Below are 16,265 nucleotides of genomic sequence, written 5' to 3' on the forward strand. Positions count from 1 at the left end.
AAAACAACTGTGGAATTGCATTTTTTTTTTGCAGTTTCACTGCACTTGGAATTTTTTTCCCATTTTCCAGCACACGATATGGTAAAACCAGTGATGGTGTTTAAAAGTACAACTCGTCCCGCAAAAAATAAGCCCTCACATGGCCATATTGAACGAAAATTAAAAAAGTTCTGGCTCTGGGAAGAAGGGGAGCAAAAAAGGAAAACACAAAAACAGAAAGACCCATGGTCGTTAAGGGGTTAACATATTTCACAGGAAAGCACTTTCACTTTCGTTTTTGAACGTTTTATTGTGAGCCTGTAAAAGTGGCTTAATACCTCTGACCACGTTGTTGACAGCAGTGACCTGGGGGTCAGAAATGCTTCCAGGGGCGTTCCCCATGCTGTCCCCATGTCATTTGAGCACTGTCACTATCGTTTTGGGCACTTTTTAGGCTTTCTACAGACTGCCGGGGGAGCCGCCGCAAAAATGTTCGGGTCTCCCATAGACTAACATTGGGCTCGTTGCTCGGGTCGAGCATCCGAGTATCACAGTGAGCTCGGACCGAGCTTCGAGCACCCGAGCATTTTAGTGCTCGCTCAACACTAGTCCTCATGTGATACGATAGTGGTGTATTGGTCCCTGTATTGATTTTACTAATGTGTTTAGAGATCCTTCTCCTAAACTCCTGAATCGTCTTAACGATGTATAACTTGGGGCATGGACATCTCGCTACATAGATTATCCCTTTGGTTTTACAAGTAATCCTATTTCTGATGGTAAATTTCCGATTGTCATGAGGATTCACAAATGCTTTAATATTAGGTAAGTATTGAAAGAGACTGCAGGAAGTACAAGGATAGGACCCTATTTGCATTTTGTTTAGCCATTTCAAATGTACTTGTGGTGTTTCAGTTGATGTAAAATGGCTATTTACCAATTTCTCGCACAAATTAGGGCCCCTCCTATAAATTACCAACGAGTAAGAGCCAACCACTTATCTTAAATCCGGATCCACCTGTAAAATGGGCCAAAATGTCCGCAATATGCCCATAATCCCTGAATTTTGTTCATCAAATGTCCCTATGAATCTAATTAGGGAACTTTCATTTCTCTTTTTCCTTGGATCCAGCAGGGTATTCCTCTTTTGAGGTAACCGCTGGTTGTGAATCTCTTGAAGAGATTATGAAATTCCCTCTCAAAGTTTTCATTGTCTGAGCAATTGCGTCAAGTCCTCAAATATTGTCCTATAGGTATGCCAGCTTTTAGAGAAGGGGGGTGCCAGCTGTTCCAATGCAAGAAACTGTTCATAGCTGTTGCTTTCCTAAAAATGTCGGTATGAATGTAACCATTGTATTGGATATTCAGGGTCAAATCCAAGAAATTTATACTCTTATTACCAATCTCATGTGTAAAGAACATACCGATTTTGTTCTTGTTTAAGACTGTTACGAATTCCGAAAATAATTGTGCATCACCGTCCCAAAGGATAAGTACATCATTGATGTACCTACCCCAAAATAAAATGTGACTAGTGTAAAAAAATAAATCTTCACCAAAAACAATTATATTTTCCCACCATCCTAGAAATAAATTTGCAAACATAGGTGCACATGAAGTACCCATGGTGGTGCCCTTCACCTGATGGTAAAAGACACCGTCAAAGATAAAATAATTGTGCTCTAAAACAAACCGTAAAAGTGAAATTACAAATTTACTGTGTGCATTAAATTGTGTTGCTTTTGTGGAAAGAAGTTGTGCAGCTGCAGTGATCCCCATTTCGTGATCTATATTTGAATATAAGGCCTCTACGTCTAGGCTAGTGAGAATCATGGAACTAGAAATGGCGAAGCAGAGTGATACTAGAACAATAAGCTGTATAGCTAAAATTAACAAGTGTAATTACCACTGTAGACAGCTAGTCCATATGTTATATAGGACTGGACTATACATGGATATACAGTACAGACCAAAAGTTTGGACACACCTTCTCATTTAAAGATTTTTCTGTATTTTCATGACTATGAAAATTGTACATTCACACTGAAGGCATCCAAACTATGAATTAACACATGTGGAATTATATACTTAACAAAAAAGTGTGAAACAACTGAAAATATGTCTTATATTCTAGGTTCTTCAAAGTAGCCACCTTTTGCTTTGATGACTGCTTTGCACACTCTTGGCATTCTCTTGATGAGCTTCAAGAAGTAGTCACCGGAAATGGTTTTCACTTCACAGGTGTGCCCTGGCAGGTTTAATAAGTGGGATTTCTTGCCTTATAAATGGGGTTGGGACCATCAGTTGTGTTGTGCAGAAGTCTGGTGGATACACAGCTGATAGTCCTACTGAATAGACTGTTAGAATTTGTATTATGGCAAGAAAAAAGTAGCTAAGTAAAGAAAAACGAGTGGCCATTATTACTTTAAGAAATGAAGGTCAGTCAGTGCGAAAAATTGGGAAAACTTTGAAAGTGTCCCCAAGTGCGGTTGCAAAAACCATCAAGCGCTACAAAGAAACTGGCTCACATGAGGACCGCCCCAGGAAAGGAAGACCAAGAGTCACCTCTGCTTCTGAGTATAAGTTTATTTGAGTCACCAGCCTCAGAAATCGCAGGCTAACAGCAGCTCAGATAAGAGACCAGGTCAATGCCACACAGAGTTCTAGCAGCAGACACATCTCTTCAACAACTGTTAAGAGGAGACTTTGTGCAGCAGGCCTTCATGGTAAAATAGCTGCTAGGAAACCACTGCTAAGCACAGGCAACAAGCAGAAGAGACTTGTTTGGGCTAAAGAACACAAGAAATGGACATTAGACCAGTGGAAATCTGTGCTTTGGTCTGATCAGTCCAAATTTGAGATCTTTGGTTCCAACCACTGTGTCTTTGTGCGACACAGAAAAGGTGAACGGATGGACTCTACATGCCTGGTTCCCACCGTGAAGCATGGAGGAGGAGGTGTGATGGCGTGGGGGTGGTTTGCTGGTGACACTTTTGGGGATTTATTCAAAATTGAAGGCATACTGAACCAGCATGGCTACCACAGCATCTTGCCGCGGCATGCTATTCCATCCGGTTTGCGTTTATTTGGACCATCATTTATTTTTCAACAGAACAATGACCCCAAACACACTTCCAGGCTGTGTAAGGGCTATTTGACCAAGAGAGAGAGCGATGGGGTGCTACGCCAGATGACCTGGCCTCCACAGTCACCAGACCTGAACCCAATTGAGATGGTTTGGGGTGAGCTGGACCGCAGAGTGAAGGCAAAAGGGCCAACATGTGCTAAGCATCTCTGAGAACTCCTTCAAGATTGTTGGAAGACCATTACCGGTGACTACCTCTTGAAGCTCATCAAGAGAATGCCAAGAGTGTGCAAAGCAGTAATTAAAGCAAAAGGTGGCTACTTTGAAGAACCTAGAATATAAGACATATTTTCAGTTGTTTCACACTTTTTGTTAAGTATATAATTCCACATGTGTTAATTCATAGCTTTGATGCCTTCAGTGTGAATGTACAATTTTCATGGTCAAGAAAATACTGAAAAATCTTTAAATGAGAAGGTGTGTCCAAACTTTTGGTCTGTACTGTATACGTGAATGGTTAACCTTGACCACACTGTTAGCATTGAGAGTTTATTAACAATTTTTAGTCCCTCAATATATGGGAAATATTGGCAGTGAGACAATGTCGAACTAGTAGGAGACATCCTCTAGTGGATGTGTTCATTATCAATGAATATAGGTGATACCTTGGAAAAGATAATATAGTTTTTCTCACTGGTGACAAATCAATAAATTAGAATGCTTTACATCAAGACTATTTAAAGACCACAGATTCATTGTAATTTTAAAATTGCACAATTTTTCTTATATTGTTATTGGTAAATAAAAGTTACATACTGTGGTAAAGCGGCATGCTCGGCTGTACACCGAGGTAGACATGGAACAGTGTCTCTTTAAGTTTTCGGTTGGTTTATTAAAACGTCATAAACCAACCTAGAGTTCATAAAGTAAATACAGCCCATTCGGCAAAACAAAATACAAAGATGCAGCACAGTCCGTGTATCGGCCGGGGTCCAGCCACTAATCCGTACCTCCCACTCCCGGCTTCAAGACTTCTCCCGAGCTGCACCTATTCTTTGCAATGCTCTACCCCAAGAAATTAGGACGAACCACAACTTACATAGTTTTAGGCGCTCCCTAAAAACACACCTGTTTAGGGCGGCCTATCATGTTCCCTAATGGAAGTCCTTTTATATTCCTATAGCCCATCCCTTATTTCTCCAAACATAAGTCTCCACTGAACCCAAAAGCTCTACAGATACTGGCTGGTAATGAGCTCATGCAGCCTTTATCTATCCCTCATCCCCTAAAGATGGCTGGACCATCATTGCAAATAAGCCACTGTACTTTATGGCACCCCCACCTCATTGTAGATTGTAAGCTCTTACAAGCAGGGTCATCATTATTTTTGCTTTAATTATTGTATTATCTTTAGCTATGTTACTTATGACTGTTGAATATGAACCTCTGAATTGTAAAGCGCTGCGGAATATGTTGTCGCTATATAAAGATTATTATATTATTACTATGCAGGAGAAAATTTCCATTTTTCACATCACTGAAGCTAATAGCCTCAGTGAAACATATCTCCCCTGCAGTATTCTGCCAGTGACTTTGTCACAATATTAATAGAAAATCTGGAGTTAGGGATCATTTACCTTATGGCAATTAGTTAATAAGCTTCTGAAAAGAAGGACGCCACTGAACAGAGGCCAGATGAAGTCCAGAGTAACTCTGCTGCGTCATTATAGTTAACGGATCCATCAGGGGTTTCATCTGAATCACATCACTAGGAGATTTAGATGGAAACCCCGATGTAAGTGCTCAGTGTAGAGTGCAGGATAAATGTGATCCAAAATGTTCTATAAAATGTTCTCAACAAAAGCTTCAACTCAATCCACAAAAAACGCAAGTCCCCACTCAGGTCCGTTATCTATTAACGGAAATATAAGGGGCTTCCACTTTACTGGTAGCACAAAGGCTCTGAAAAAGCGCTATGGCTCCTCACCTCACAAAAGAAGTCCAGCAAATTTTGCACGCCTAAATCCAAATGCCCCTCTCCCTTCTGAGCCCCTCTTGAGCCCCACAGTGTGCCTACACCACTTTTAGCGTCCACATGTGTGGCATGTCTGTAACAATGAGAGCCCGCTTAATTTATGGGATCCATGTCTCCTGAAACATGAGCTGAGCACAATGTATGGGCACTACAACATACTGGTCACTACAACGTACTAATCACTACAACATACTGGGCACTGCAATGTACGGACACTACAATGGCAGTTTGCAATTTTCATTCAGTAACATCAACTACTTGTTTCTGGAAAACACACATGGAGTCAAAATCGTCACTACACCTGTAGAAAAATTTCCAGAGGGGTATAATTTCCAAAATGGGGTCACTTGAGGAGGGATACTGCTCTTCTAGCACTTGGGAGCTCTGCATATTTTGTCCGCAAACTATTCTATGATTTTTTTCTCCAAGAGGCAACTAGCACTCTGTCCCTCCCGAATCTCACCGTGTGGCTAAGTAGTACTGTACTGTATTGCCATATTCAGCAGAAATTGTGTGTCAAATTTTGTTGCCAGTTTCACTCATTTCCCAGTGTAACACTGTAAAATCTGGGGCTAAAACAATTTTTTTGGGGTTAAAATCATCATTAATAATCATTTTTTCTTCACTGCGCAATGGTATCAAATTCTGGGACACTCCTGTGGTGTCAGAATGATCACTGCACCCTTAGATGGATTCATTGAGAGGTGTAGTTTGTAAAATGGGGTCACTTATGGGGGGTTCTGCTGTTCTGGCACCTCAGAGGCTCTTTCAGTGAGTCATGGCAACCGCAAACTATAACAGCCAAATCTGCACTACAATATGGCACTACTTCCCTTCTGGGCTTTCCACTGTGCCTGAAAAGTAGTTCCTGATTATATGTAGGATGTTGGCACACTCAGGAAAAATTGTATAACAAACTGAGATGTCCATTTTTTACTATTAGCCCTTACAAAAATTAAAAACTTGGGGCTAAAACAACATTTTAGTGGTAAAAATTTAATTATTCTTTCTTCACCACCCAATGGTATAAAATTCTTTGAGGTACATGTGGTGTCAATATGCTCACTGCACCCCTAGATGAATTCATTGAGAGGTATATGCGACGCCATATGCGACGCGGTCTCACTCACCTGCATCGTCAAGACTATGATGCTCCACCCCACTCCAGCACAACAGCCCGGAGCTCCCATTTTATACTAGTGCAGACGCGCCCTGCGCATGTGACGCGCCCCTGGGCCTGTGTCGCGCAGCGTTGCTCACGCGGGAGCTTACCCGGAGCCGGATCTGTTGAGGGTTGTAGTCTCGTGGCGGTGATCCGGTCCGTGCCCAGGGAGTCAGACTAAGTGGCGCTGTATCAGCGGTAGATGTTGGACGACTACGCCACCCGTTGAGTACAGCTAAGGAGCTGCTGCTGCAGGGCAGACCACTGAGGCCGGTGGTAGGATTGTGCAGCGTGATAGTATAACCCCCAACGGGAGGGGTATGGCCTCAGGGCAGCCGACGTGGATGATGGGGGTAGCAGGAACCACTCGGAGACGGTACGGTGTAGTTCAGGGTCTTTACTGGTGACAAAGATAGACCCTCCCGGAGTACTGGCTAGCGATTGGGGCCTGGTAAGTCCTTGAGCAGATGGGATCTCCCCTGGCCAGGCGGAGTTGTAGGCCTCCCAAACTAACGATACTCTTCTGGCTACCTTGCTAGAGGCGGGTATAAGTAGCCCACGTCCCTGAGTGTACCGTGTGGTGCTCACCCGTATGGCCGGTTACTCGGGGCCTTCTAGTAGCTTTCGCTCCACGACGGCGGTGCTGGTCCCACGCGTGTGACCGTGCCTTCGGGTTTCTGGGCCAGAGGACCTGCAATCCCCTGCCGGTCGGTTTCTGCTGCTGGATAGGAGTTAGTCCCCACAGCCTCGGACTCCGGGTCCGGTGATAACTTCTCAGTCAGGGCGAGCTCTGCAGCTGCCAGCCCCTGACTCCTTGTAGCACTGCTCCCACAGAGCTCCTGTTGTTTCTTCCTATGCTGCTTCTCTTCTCTACTTCTTCTCTACTCACTAACCCTGCCTCAGCCCTAGGTTTATATAGGGGAAGTTCTTCCCCTCCCAGGACTGGGCAGGAGGTGTGGCATGCACAGGATCCCTGACCAAGAGACCTCCCACCTGCTCTCAGACGTAATATCTCTATCACTGTGGCAACCAGACCCCTGGGGTGTCACACATGCGCTGCTCTGCCCCTGTGGCGTCGTGGGCTGTGGTGATGGGGGTGATGATGCACCTCTTCCCTCCAATCATGTGCAGCCAGCCCACCCCATCAGGGGGTGGATCAACTTCGCAAGCGGCGCGCCAATTTGTTGTATTTTCTACCATTTTCATTTAAATAATACCCACCTTTTAACACTAGCCAACCCTACTGACGAAGCCCAGTAGGTGAAACATGCATCGAGGCGCCAGCACATCCCTTCATGTGCTCCCACCCTTACACACCATGACCCAAGGTATTATCTTTACTTACTAATATGTGGTCACATCCCTGACCTGTGATGTTATATGCCTTATCGTAGGGTATGGTGTAGGATAAATATATAAACTTTACTCTGTGTTGTCATGCAATGCATATTTTGTACTCATTGTAATTACCATTTGCATTAATGCACTACTGCTGACTCTTGCTAGATATTAGCATGCTATCTAGATATATACTTTGGATATTTGTACATTAAGTTCTATCATAAGCTGTGTTTCGGCTTTGCATTTCTTGCTTGCACTCCTTGCATCCATGTATTATGGATGATCTTCTCTGGACATCACCATTGTGTGCTATCCAGGTATAGATCTAGGGGATTCATGTACTACTACTCAGTTATATCAAAAGTCAAGTTTATTTTTTCTTGAATCACCATATTAATTATACTCAGCCAGTATATATTCTCCCTGAACCATATTTTTGTATCATATTATATTATATTGTATATTTTGTAATAAATTTCAATATATTGCTCTATTCCCGTAGTCTTTGGGTTTCTTCATTTTCTCTGATATATAGGGTATTTTTATATACTATTTTTCCATTTAATCAGAAGAAACCGACTCTTTGGTTATATAAGTTGTCTATGGGTTATATTTCACTTTGATAGTTATTTATTTTTAAGTTAATATAACAAGGGTAGATATACAGGGATACATGATGATACCAATCATACAAATATGCACTCACAAACAGAGTGGAACACTGAGAAGTAAAGGGAAGGAAAAACCAAATAGTAGAGGATGAGGATATGCACACAGACAAATCCCCAAGCAAAAGTATTTTGAACAACTCTCCAAATGCCTCCTCAAACAACAAACACCTCCATCTCCAGAACCAGGTAGTATAAAACTAACACTGGCAATCCTGATTGCCGGAGGAGAGTATATATAGGAGAGGTGAGTGGTCAACACTGAACAGCTCAGATCATCAAAGCAGGAAAGCTTCAGATACTCTCAACTCAACAGGTTAACCCCTGCACAGCTAGCAGAAACCTGCACCATTTAATATGATGGTGAAGTGCTTCTAATCAGTGCAGGAGTATGTGAAATAAGACACCGCGGTCTTCTGGCCCCTCTCTGTCGTGGTAAACCTGTGGCACACAAGCTCTATGCTGAAGTTGGCTGGTTTGTTAGATCATACCAGCTTCAGTGCTTCTTCCATGATGCAGAGGCAAAACTGCCTCTACTAACAGCCTGATAAAGTGCTAAGTTGGGAGCAGCTCTCCTATCATGCCACTGGTCTGAACTATCAATCTTCAGGAGCCCACCGCCCCTGGTACCACTCCTGAAGAAACAGCTTAATAAATTCCCTTTAACTGAGGGTAACAGCAGAGAAGTTAATGACAAATGACATATTATTTTGGGACTAAAAATATTACAAGAATACATATGAAGTTCATTTTACTAGATCATTCTGAAAAGTATATTATACTCATCCTTTCATGATTGTTATGTTGTATCAACAGGAAGGAGACTGGAGAATAATCTTTCTAAAAAGTTACAATATGTGATATATCTAGGGCTGACATGGGGTCTCATCCAGATGGTGCTGCCTGTGGCCTGGTATAGTGTAATGGAAGGAAACCACTGAGGACCGGGAAAAAAAAACCTTCAGACTGTTAATCAGCAGGCAAGACAAAGCAATCTACATATAGATCTTACCTGATTAGCAAACATTTTGACGTCCATTTTTCATGTACATGTGTGTAAAGCTATGGGTATGTTCACATGTCCATCGCTTTTATTTCAGACTGGTGGTCCCTCAAAAAACAGAAGATGTGTTAGATTTTCCCATTTGCAGATCAAAATCTTCAATTCAAGTTCAGTCAAAAGAGAATAGAACTCAGAGGTCATCTGTGTGTCATCTCAGCGCTATCCATTTTTTACTATTTAGCCCTTGAAGTATCGGGACATTTTAATTTTTTGTACTTTCGTCTTTTTTTTCCCTTCTTCCAAGAACCATAACTTTTTTTTTCTGCAGACATGGCCATAGAAGGGCTATTTCTTTCAGGATGAATTGTAATTTTGCAATCCCTGCATGCTTTGTGGTTGTCCAACAGCGACAAAACATGCGGCTGCAGGGACGCGAACATCTCACTTGAGCACCCGCGATAATCGATGCATACCTGAGCACCAACGGCAAACTCGAGTAAAAAGTACTTGTGACGCGCCCCTGGGCCTGTGTCGCGCTGCGTTGCGCACGCGGGAGCTTACCCGGAGCCGGATCTCTTGAGGGTTGTAGTCTCGTGGCGGTGATCCGGTCCGTGCCCAGGGAGTCAGACTAAGTGGCGCTGTATCAGCGGTAGATGATGGACGACTACGCCACCCGTTGAATGCAGCTATGGAGCTGCCGCTGCAGGGCAGACCGCTGAGGCCGGTGGTAGGATAGTGCAGCGTAGATGGTATAACCCCCAACGGGAGGGGTATGGCCTCAGGGCAGCCGACGTGGATGATGGGGGTAGCAGGAACCACTCAGAGACGATGCAGTGTAGTTCAGGGTCTTTACTGGTGACAAAGATAGACCCTCCCGGAGTACTGGCTAGCGGTTGGGGCCTGGTCAGTCCTTGAGCAGATGGGATCTCCCCTGGCCAGGCGGAGTTGTAGGCCTCCCAAACTAACGATACTCTTCTGGCTACCTTGCTAGAAGCGAGTATAAGTAGCCCACGTCCCTGAGTGTACCGTGTGGTGCTCACCCGTATGGCCGGTGACTCGGGGCCTTCTAGTAGCTTCCGCTCCACGACGGTGGTGCTGGTCCCATGCGTGTGACCGTGCCTTCGGGTTTCTTGGCCAGAGGACCTGAAATCCCCTGCCTGACGGATTCTGCTGCTGGGTAGGAGTTAGTCCCCACAGCCTCGGACTCCGGGTCCGGTAAGAAATCTTCTCAGTCAGGGCGAGCTCTGCAGCTGCCAGCCCCTGACTCCTTGTAACACTGCTCCCACAGAGCTCCTGTTGTTTCTTCCCATAGCTGCTTCTCTTCCCTGTCTCTACTTCTGGCATGGCCCAGGAGCTGGGCCCAGCCGGAGCCACAGCTCCCTGTCAGCCCTCCTGGCTGAACTCTCCCTCTGAACTCTCTAACCCTGCCTCAGCCCCAGGTTTATATAGGGGAAGTTCTTCCCCTCCCAGGACTGGGCAGGAGGTGTGGCATGCATAGGATTCCTGACCAAGAGACCTCCCACCTGCTCTCAGACATAACATTGCTGTTACTGTGGAAACCAGACCCCTGGGGTGCCACATTCCCCCCTAGTGAAATTTAGTACTCCGGGACTAAACATATTTTTAGAAAAACATAACAAGGTATAAACAATAATAATACAATAAGAAAAACACATAAAGATGGTTACGGCGTGTCCGCAACCGGGTGCAGTCTTTGAAGAAAAGCAAGGTGTCCATTTCACCAAAACAGGGAGACGTAACCAGGTAGGGGTCTGTCCTGCCCCGAGTCCTTAACAGTCTTTAGTCCGTCCTGGGTTACGCTCCAACTATGTACAAAGGATTCCCGGTAAATCCACCAAAGACTCCCATAAATTACTAGAAACACATAATTATTTACAGGATATGGCCGCTCTCAGTCCTCGGCCAGTGGGGATAAGGAATGGCTGCTCACAGTCCTCAGCCTGGTTTAAGATAGGGGCACATGGGGAACAATTCACTAATCCCAACGGGGTCCATATTTTAATTAGCAGCAGTCCTTGTACCCTTACGGGTAACTATTTACAGCTCTTTATTCACGCTACTTCCCTTCAGTAGCTATGTCCTCTTTGTGCTCCCTCCTGAGGGTAGTCCTCAGACCCGTCCGGGTCCTCTTGGCTTTCCTCGTATTGGTAGTACTGCAGCTCCTCCTCGGTTAGCTGGGTTAGTATCTCTGCGACAGTCCTCCTCCCAGGTGGCCAGGACTTTACCTCCCTTTGGGCTGCCCCGGTTAATTGGGCCACCAGGATGCTCACTTTTTGCTCCTCTGTGAGGGGGTACACCTGGAAGAGGCTATCCAGCTTTTCTCTAAAGTCATGCAGGGTATGTGACTCCCCTGAGTACTGGGGTAGCCAGGCTGCCCCCGGGATATAGGGCATGGTGAAAGGCATGACCGCAACAGCGGTGGCGCTGGCGGGGGTTGAAGCGGTGAAGCTCTCCTCCGTATCCGACATCCTTCTCCCCCCTAGTGGACCGTGGCCTACCTTGCGATGATCCTCTTCCGTAGGCCGCGGCTCCGCAGTGGATCGTCAGGGTTGAGGACCTTCCGTCGCGCTCCTGTGACGTCAGCGTCTGCTGGGCTCCTTCCAGGACCTTACGCGACATCTGGACGTGAGGCGGGGCTTCAGTTCTCGCGCGCTTTTGGAGTCCACGCCCCTCTTCTTCCCGCGCGGCGTCTTCAAGATGGCGTCCAACGGCGGGAAAACTCCACGGAAGGCGGGAAGAAGGCTGAAAATGGCGCCGGATGGCGGGAATCTTCACCGATGGCGGGAAGAAGGCTGAAGATGGCGCCGGATGGCGGGAATCTTCACCACTGGTAAGTTTGAACAGTCTTTTTCAGGCACGCAGTACCCGGTGGTTGCGGGCACGAAATCCTGCCGACTACGCCAAAAGTTGACGCGCCCCTGGGCCTGTGTCGCGCTGCGTTGCGCACGCGGGAGCTTACCCGGAGCCGGATCTCTTGAGGGTTGTAGTCTCGTGGCGGTGATCCGGTCCGTGCCCAGGGAGTCAGACTAAGTGGCGCTGTATCAGCGGTAGATGATGGACGACTACGCCACCCGTTGAATGCAGCTATGGAGCTGCCGCTGCAGGGCAGACCGCTGAGGCCGGTGGTAGGATAGTGCAGCGTAGATGGTATAACCCCCAACGGGAGGGGTATGGCCTCAGGGAAGCCGACGTGGATGATGGGGGTAGCAGGAACCACTCAGAGACGATGCGGTGTAGTTCAGGGTCTTTACTGGTGACAAAGATAGACCCTCCCGGAGTACTGGCTAGCGGTTGGGGCCTGGTCAGTCCTTGAGCAGATGGGATCTCCCCTGGCCAGGCGGAGTTGTAGGCCTCCCAAACTAACGATACTCTTCTGGCTACCTTGCTAGAAGCGAGTATAAGTAGCCCACGTCCCTGAGTGTACCGTGTGGTGCTCACCCGTATGGCCGGTGACTCGGGGCCTTCTAGTAGCTTCCGCTCCACGACGGCGGTGCTGGTCCCATGCGTGTGACCGTGCCTTCGGGTTTCTTGGCCAGAGGACCTGAAATCCCCTGCCTGACGGATTCTGCTGCTGGGTAGGAGTTAGTCCCCACAGCCTCGGACTCCGGGTCCGGTAAGAAATCTTCTCAGTCAGGGCGAGCTCTGCAGCTGCCAGCCCCTGACTCCTTGTAACACTGCTCCCACAGAGCTCCTGTTGTTTCTTCCCATAGCTGCTTCTCTTCCCTGTCTCTACTTCTGGCATGGCCCAGGAGCTGGGCCCAGCCGGAGCCACAGCTCCCTGTCAGCCCTCCTGGCTGAACTCTCCCTCTGAACTCTCTAACCCTGCCTCAGCCCCAGGTTTATATAGGGGAAGTTCTTCCCCTCCCAGGACTGGGCAGGAGGTGTGGCATGCATAGGATTCCTGACCAAGAGACCTCCCACCTGCTCTCAGACATAACATTGCTGTTACTGTGGAAACCAGACCCCTGGGGTGCCACACTTGCGCTTATCACTGATTAAAAACTGTATATCTGACAGGTAATATGCTGCAATTAAGGAATCAAAGGTAAAGGCGTCGATTCTGAAACCCCCTTGTGTGTCCCCACTGGATTAAGAGCCCACATTCTAGACCACCGCGCTCTTTAAATTTTGGAACATACTATTTGCTAATCCCTACATTGTCCTACTTTTATGCGGATGTTCACTAAACTGGGGAACAGAAAACTCCTGTTTTCTTTGCCAGCCCTACCCTTCTCCTTGACTTGTTTTCTTTACACAATATGGAAAGCTTATACCAAAATTATCTATTTTCGTGTTTTTTTTCTTTATTCTTTCAGTAAAGGGATTGATTGTGAACAATAAATACAATGTTACATAATTACATATTTGGCATATTCAGTTTTGTATCTCCCTGAGGGTTCTCATTTTTATTTGTATCATTATTATTTTGTAACGTTGTCATTTAAATGTTATGTAGAAAGTAAAAATGATGATTCACCAGCAAACAACACTTGCTATGATGACATGTAATTGCTTTTTGCTACCTGGGTGTCTGCCACTTTTGTCCATGACGTTGGCAGTTATTTGAGAAGTAGACGGTGTCTGATCTGAAAATGTATTAATCAGGACATGATTTAATGAAAATGCTATAATTACATTTATCGAAACGATTCTCTTAGGAAATGCTGAGCTATTCCTCAGTAAATGCTGATGCATCCTTTTCTACACGGCAGAGCTTAACAAAGGGGAGGAAACGATTGGTATGATCAGGAGCAGCATTGGACAGGCTAGGAGCCACTCACAAATCTTTTAGGGTGCGTTCCCACATTCAGGATTTGCTGCAGTTTTGACGCTGCTTATTTATGCAGCGTCAAAACCGCAGCGTCCAGATGTTACAGCATAGTGGATGGAATATTTAGAAATCCCATGTCCACTGTGCATCTATGTGCACCTGCGAATCACCAGTGGAAACTGACATCAGATCCGCAGCATGTCAATTTCTCTTGCGGGTCCACTTGTGGATTTTCCTCATAGACTTGCATCAATGAGGAAAATCCGCATGTGAAAAAAAATGCGTGTCCGCTCATTTGCATAGTTAGGACGGAAGAGGTGCAGAAGTTCTCCAGCGTCACTCTGGAATGTGGGAACGTAGCCTTAAGGATTTCTGAGTGATGGAGTTTATGTGGCAAACATTATATTTTGCCCTGCATCGAGCTTCATTTACATGGACAGATTTCCTGTAAAAAAAAAAAAATTGTCCCATGTAAAAGGGACTTAACACAGACGAATGGCAATTTCATATGACCTTACGAGGAACAGATTATTGTCCTATCTCCACTCAGATCTGCTCCAGGAACATCTGCCTCTCTTACCAGGCATTGTGGTTTTCACTCTACAGATGGTACTGGTCATGGAGTTGTTAAAAGGCTCGGATGCCGCGCACAGCACGCAGAGAGTATGGCAGAGGTTTAATTCAAGATTTGGTTTCTCCACGCAGGGAGTGTAAATTTAAGTAACAAAACAATAAAACAGTCAAATCGGACAATAAACGATTGTGGTTTAACTATAACACTGAAAGGATGAACAATACGGCGCAGTCCCAAAAGTTCAGGCTGAATAAGAGAAGGTAGATTACTGGAGGCTTGCACTTATCTGTCCTTTAGCGATAATTACGTCCGTCTTCAGACACTCACTCTGGAGGGTGTCCGTCTTCTGGCGGCAGTGGGCAGTCTCGGGTCTCACCCACTGGGCCCCCAGTCTTTTGACCACATGACAGCGGTCACGACTCCTTTAAGAGCCGTAGCAAGCATACAACAAACTGCGTTAGGATCACTAATCCCGGGTGCGTCCTCAACCGTAGGCATAGGCGGATTATAATGAGGGCAATCCAGGCGACCGCCCGGGGCCCCGAGCCGGCAGGGGGCCCGCGGCTCCAGGCGGGGTGTCTAATGCCGGATTGCCCTCATTATATGTGCGGGCCGCCGCGGCACATAGCGGTAACAGTGGCGGGAGGGGGGGGGGCCCGGACCGCTCCCCCAGCAGCGGCCGCCGCTACTTCTTCATCGGCCGGGCCAGCACTGCAGCAGGTAACTTCCCTGTGCTGGCCCGGCCGCGTCACTGCTAGGAGACACGGCCCTGTGCGCGGCTGTGTCTCCTAGCTGTGATGTCACGCAGTGCGCCCCGGCCTGCAGTGCTGCACCGGAAAAGAGACAGAGCAGGCAGGAGGAATGGAGCCGGGGGATGGTGAGTGTGTGTGTGTGGGCAGATGTGTGTGTGGGCAGATGTGTGTGTGGGCAGGTGTGTGTGTGTTTGTGGGCAGGTGTCTGTGTGGGCAGGTGTGTGTGTGTGTGTATACAGTGCCTACAAGTAGTATTCAACCCCCTGCAGATTTAGCTGGTTGACACATGCGGAATTAACTTGGCATTGTGACATTTGTACTGTAGATCAGCCTGGAAGTGGGAAATGCACTGCAGCAAATTTTTTTTTTTTTTTTAAACGTAAAAAGTTAATTCAGAGTGTCATTTATTATTCAACCCCTCAAACCACAAGAATTCTGTTTGGTCCCCCTAAAGTATTAAGAAGTAGTTCAGGCACCAAGAATAATGAGCTTCACATGTGTGGATTAAAGATCTCTTTTGCCAGCCTTTTCTGACTATTTAAGACCCCCCCAAACTTGTGAACAGCACTCAGACATGGTCAACATGGGAAAGACAAAGGAGCATTCCAAGGCCATCAGAGACAAGATCGTGGAGGGTCACAAGGCTGGCAAGGGGTACAAAACCCTTTCCAAGGAGTTGGGCCTACCTGTCTCCACTGTTGGGAGCATCATCCGTAAGTGGAAGGCTTATGGAACTACTGTTAGCCTTCCACGGCCAGGACAGCCTTTGAAAGTGTCCTCCCGTGCCGAGGCCAGGCTTGTCCGAAGAGTCAAGGCTAACCCAAGGACAACAAGGAAGGAGCTCCGGGAAGATCTCATGGCAGTGGGGACATTG

This window comes from Phyllobates terribilis, unplaced genomic scaffold (genome assembly GCF_046119375.1).
Source record: "Phyllobates terribilis strain yellow unplaced genomic scaffold, ASM4611937v1 Scaffold_4__5_contigs__length_816908805, whole genome shotgun sequence".
Lineage (NCBI taxonomy): Eukaryota > Metazoa > Chordata > Amphibia > Anura > Dendrobatidae > Phyllobates > Phyllobates terribilis.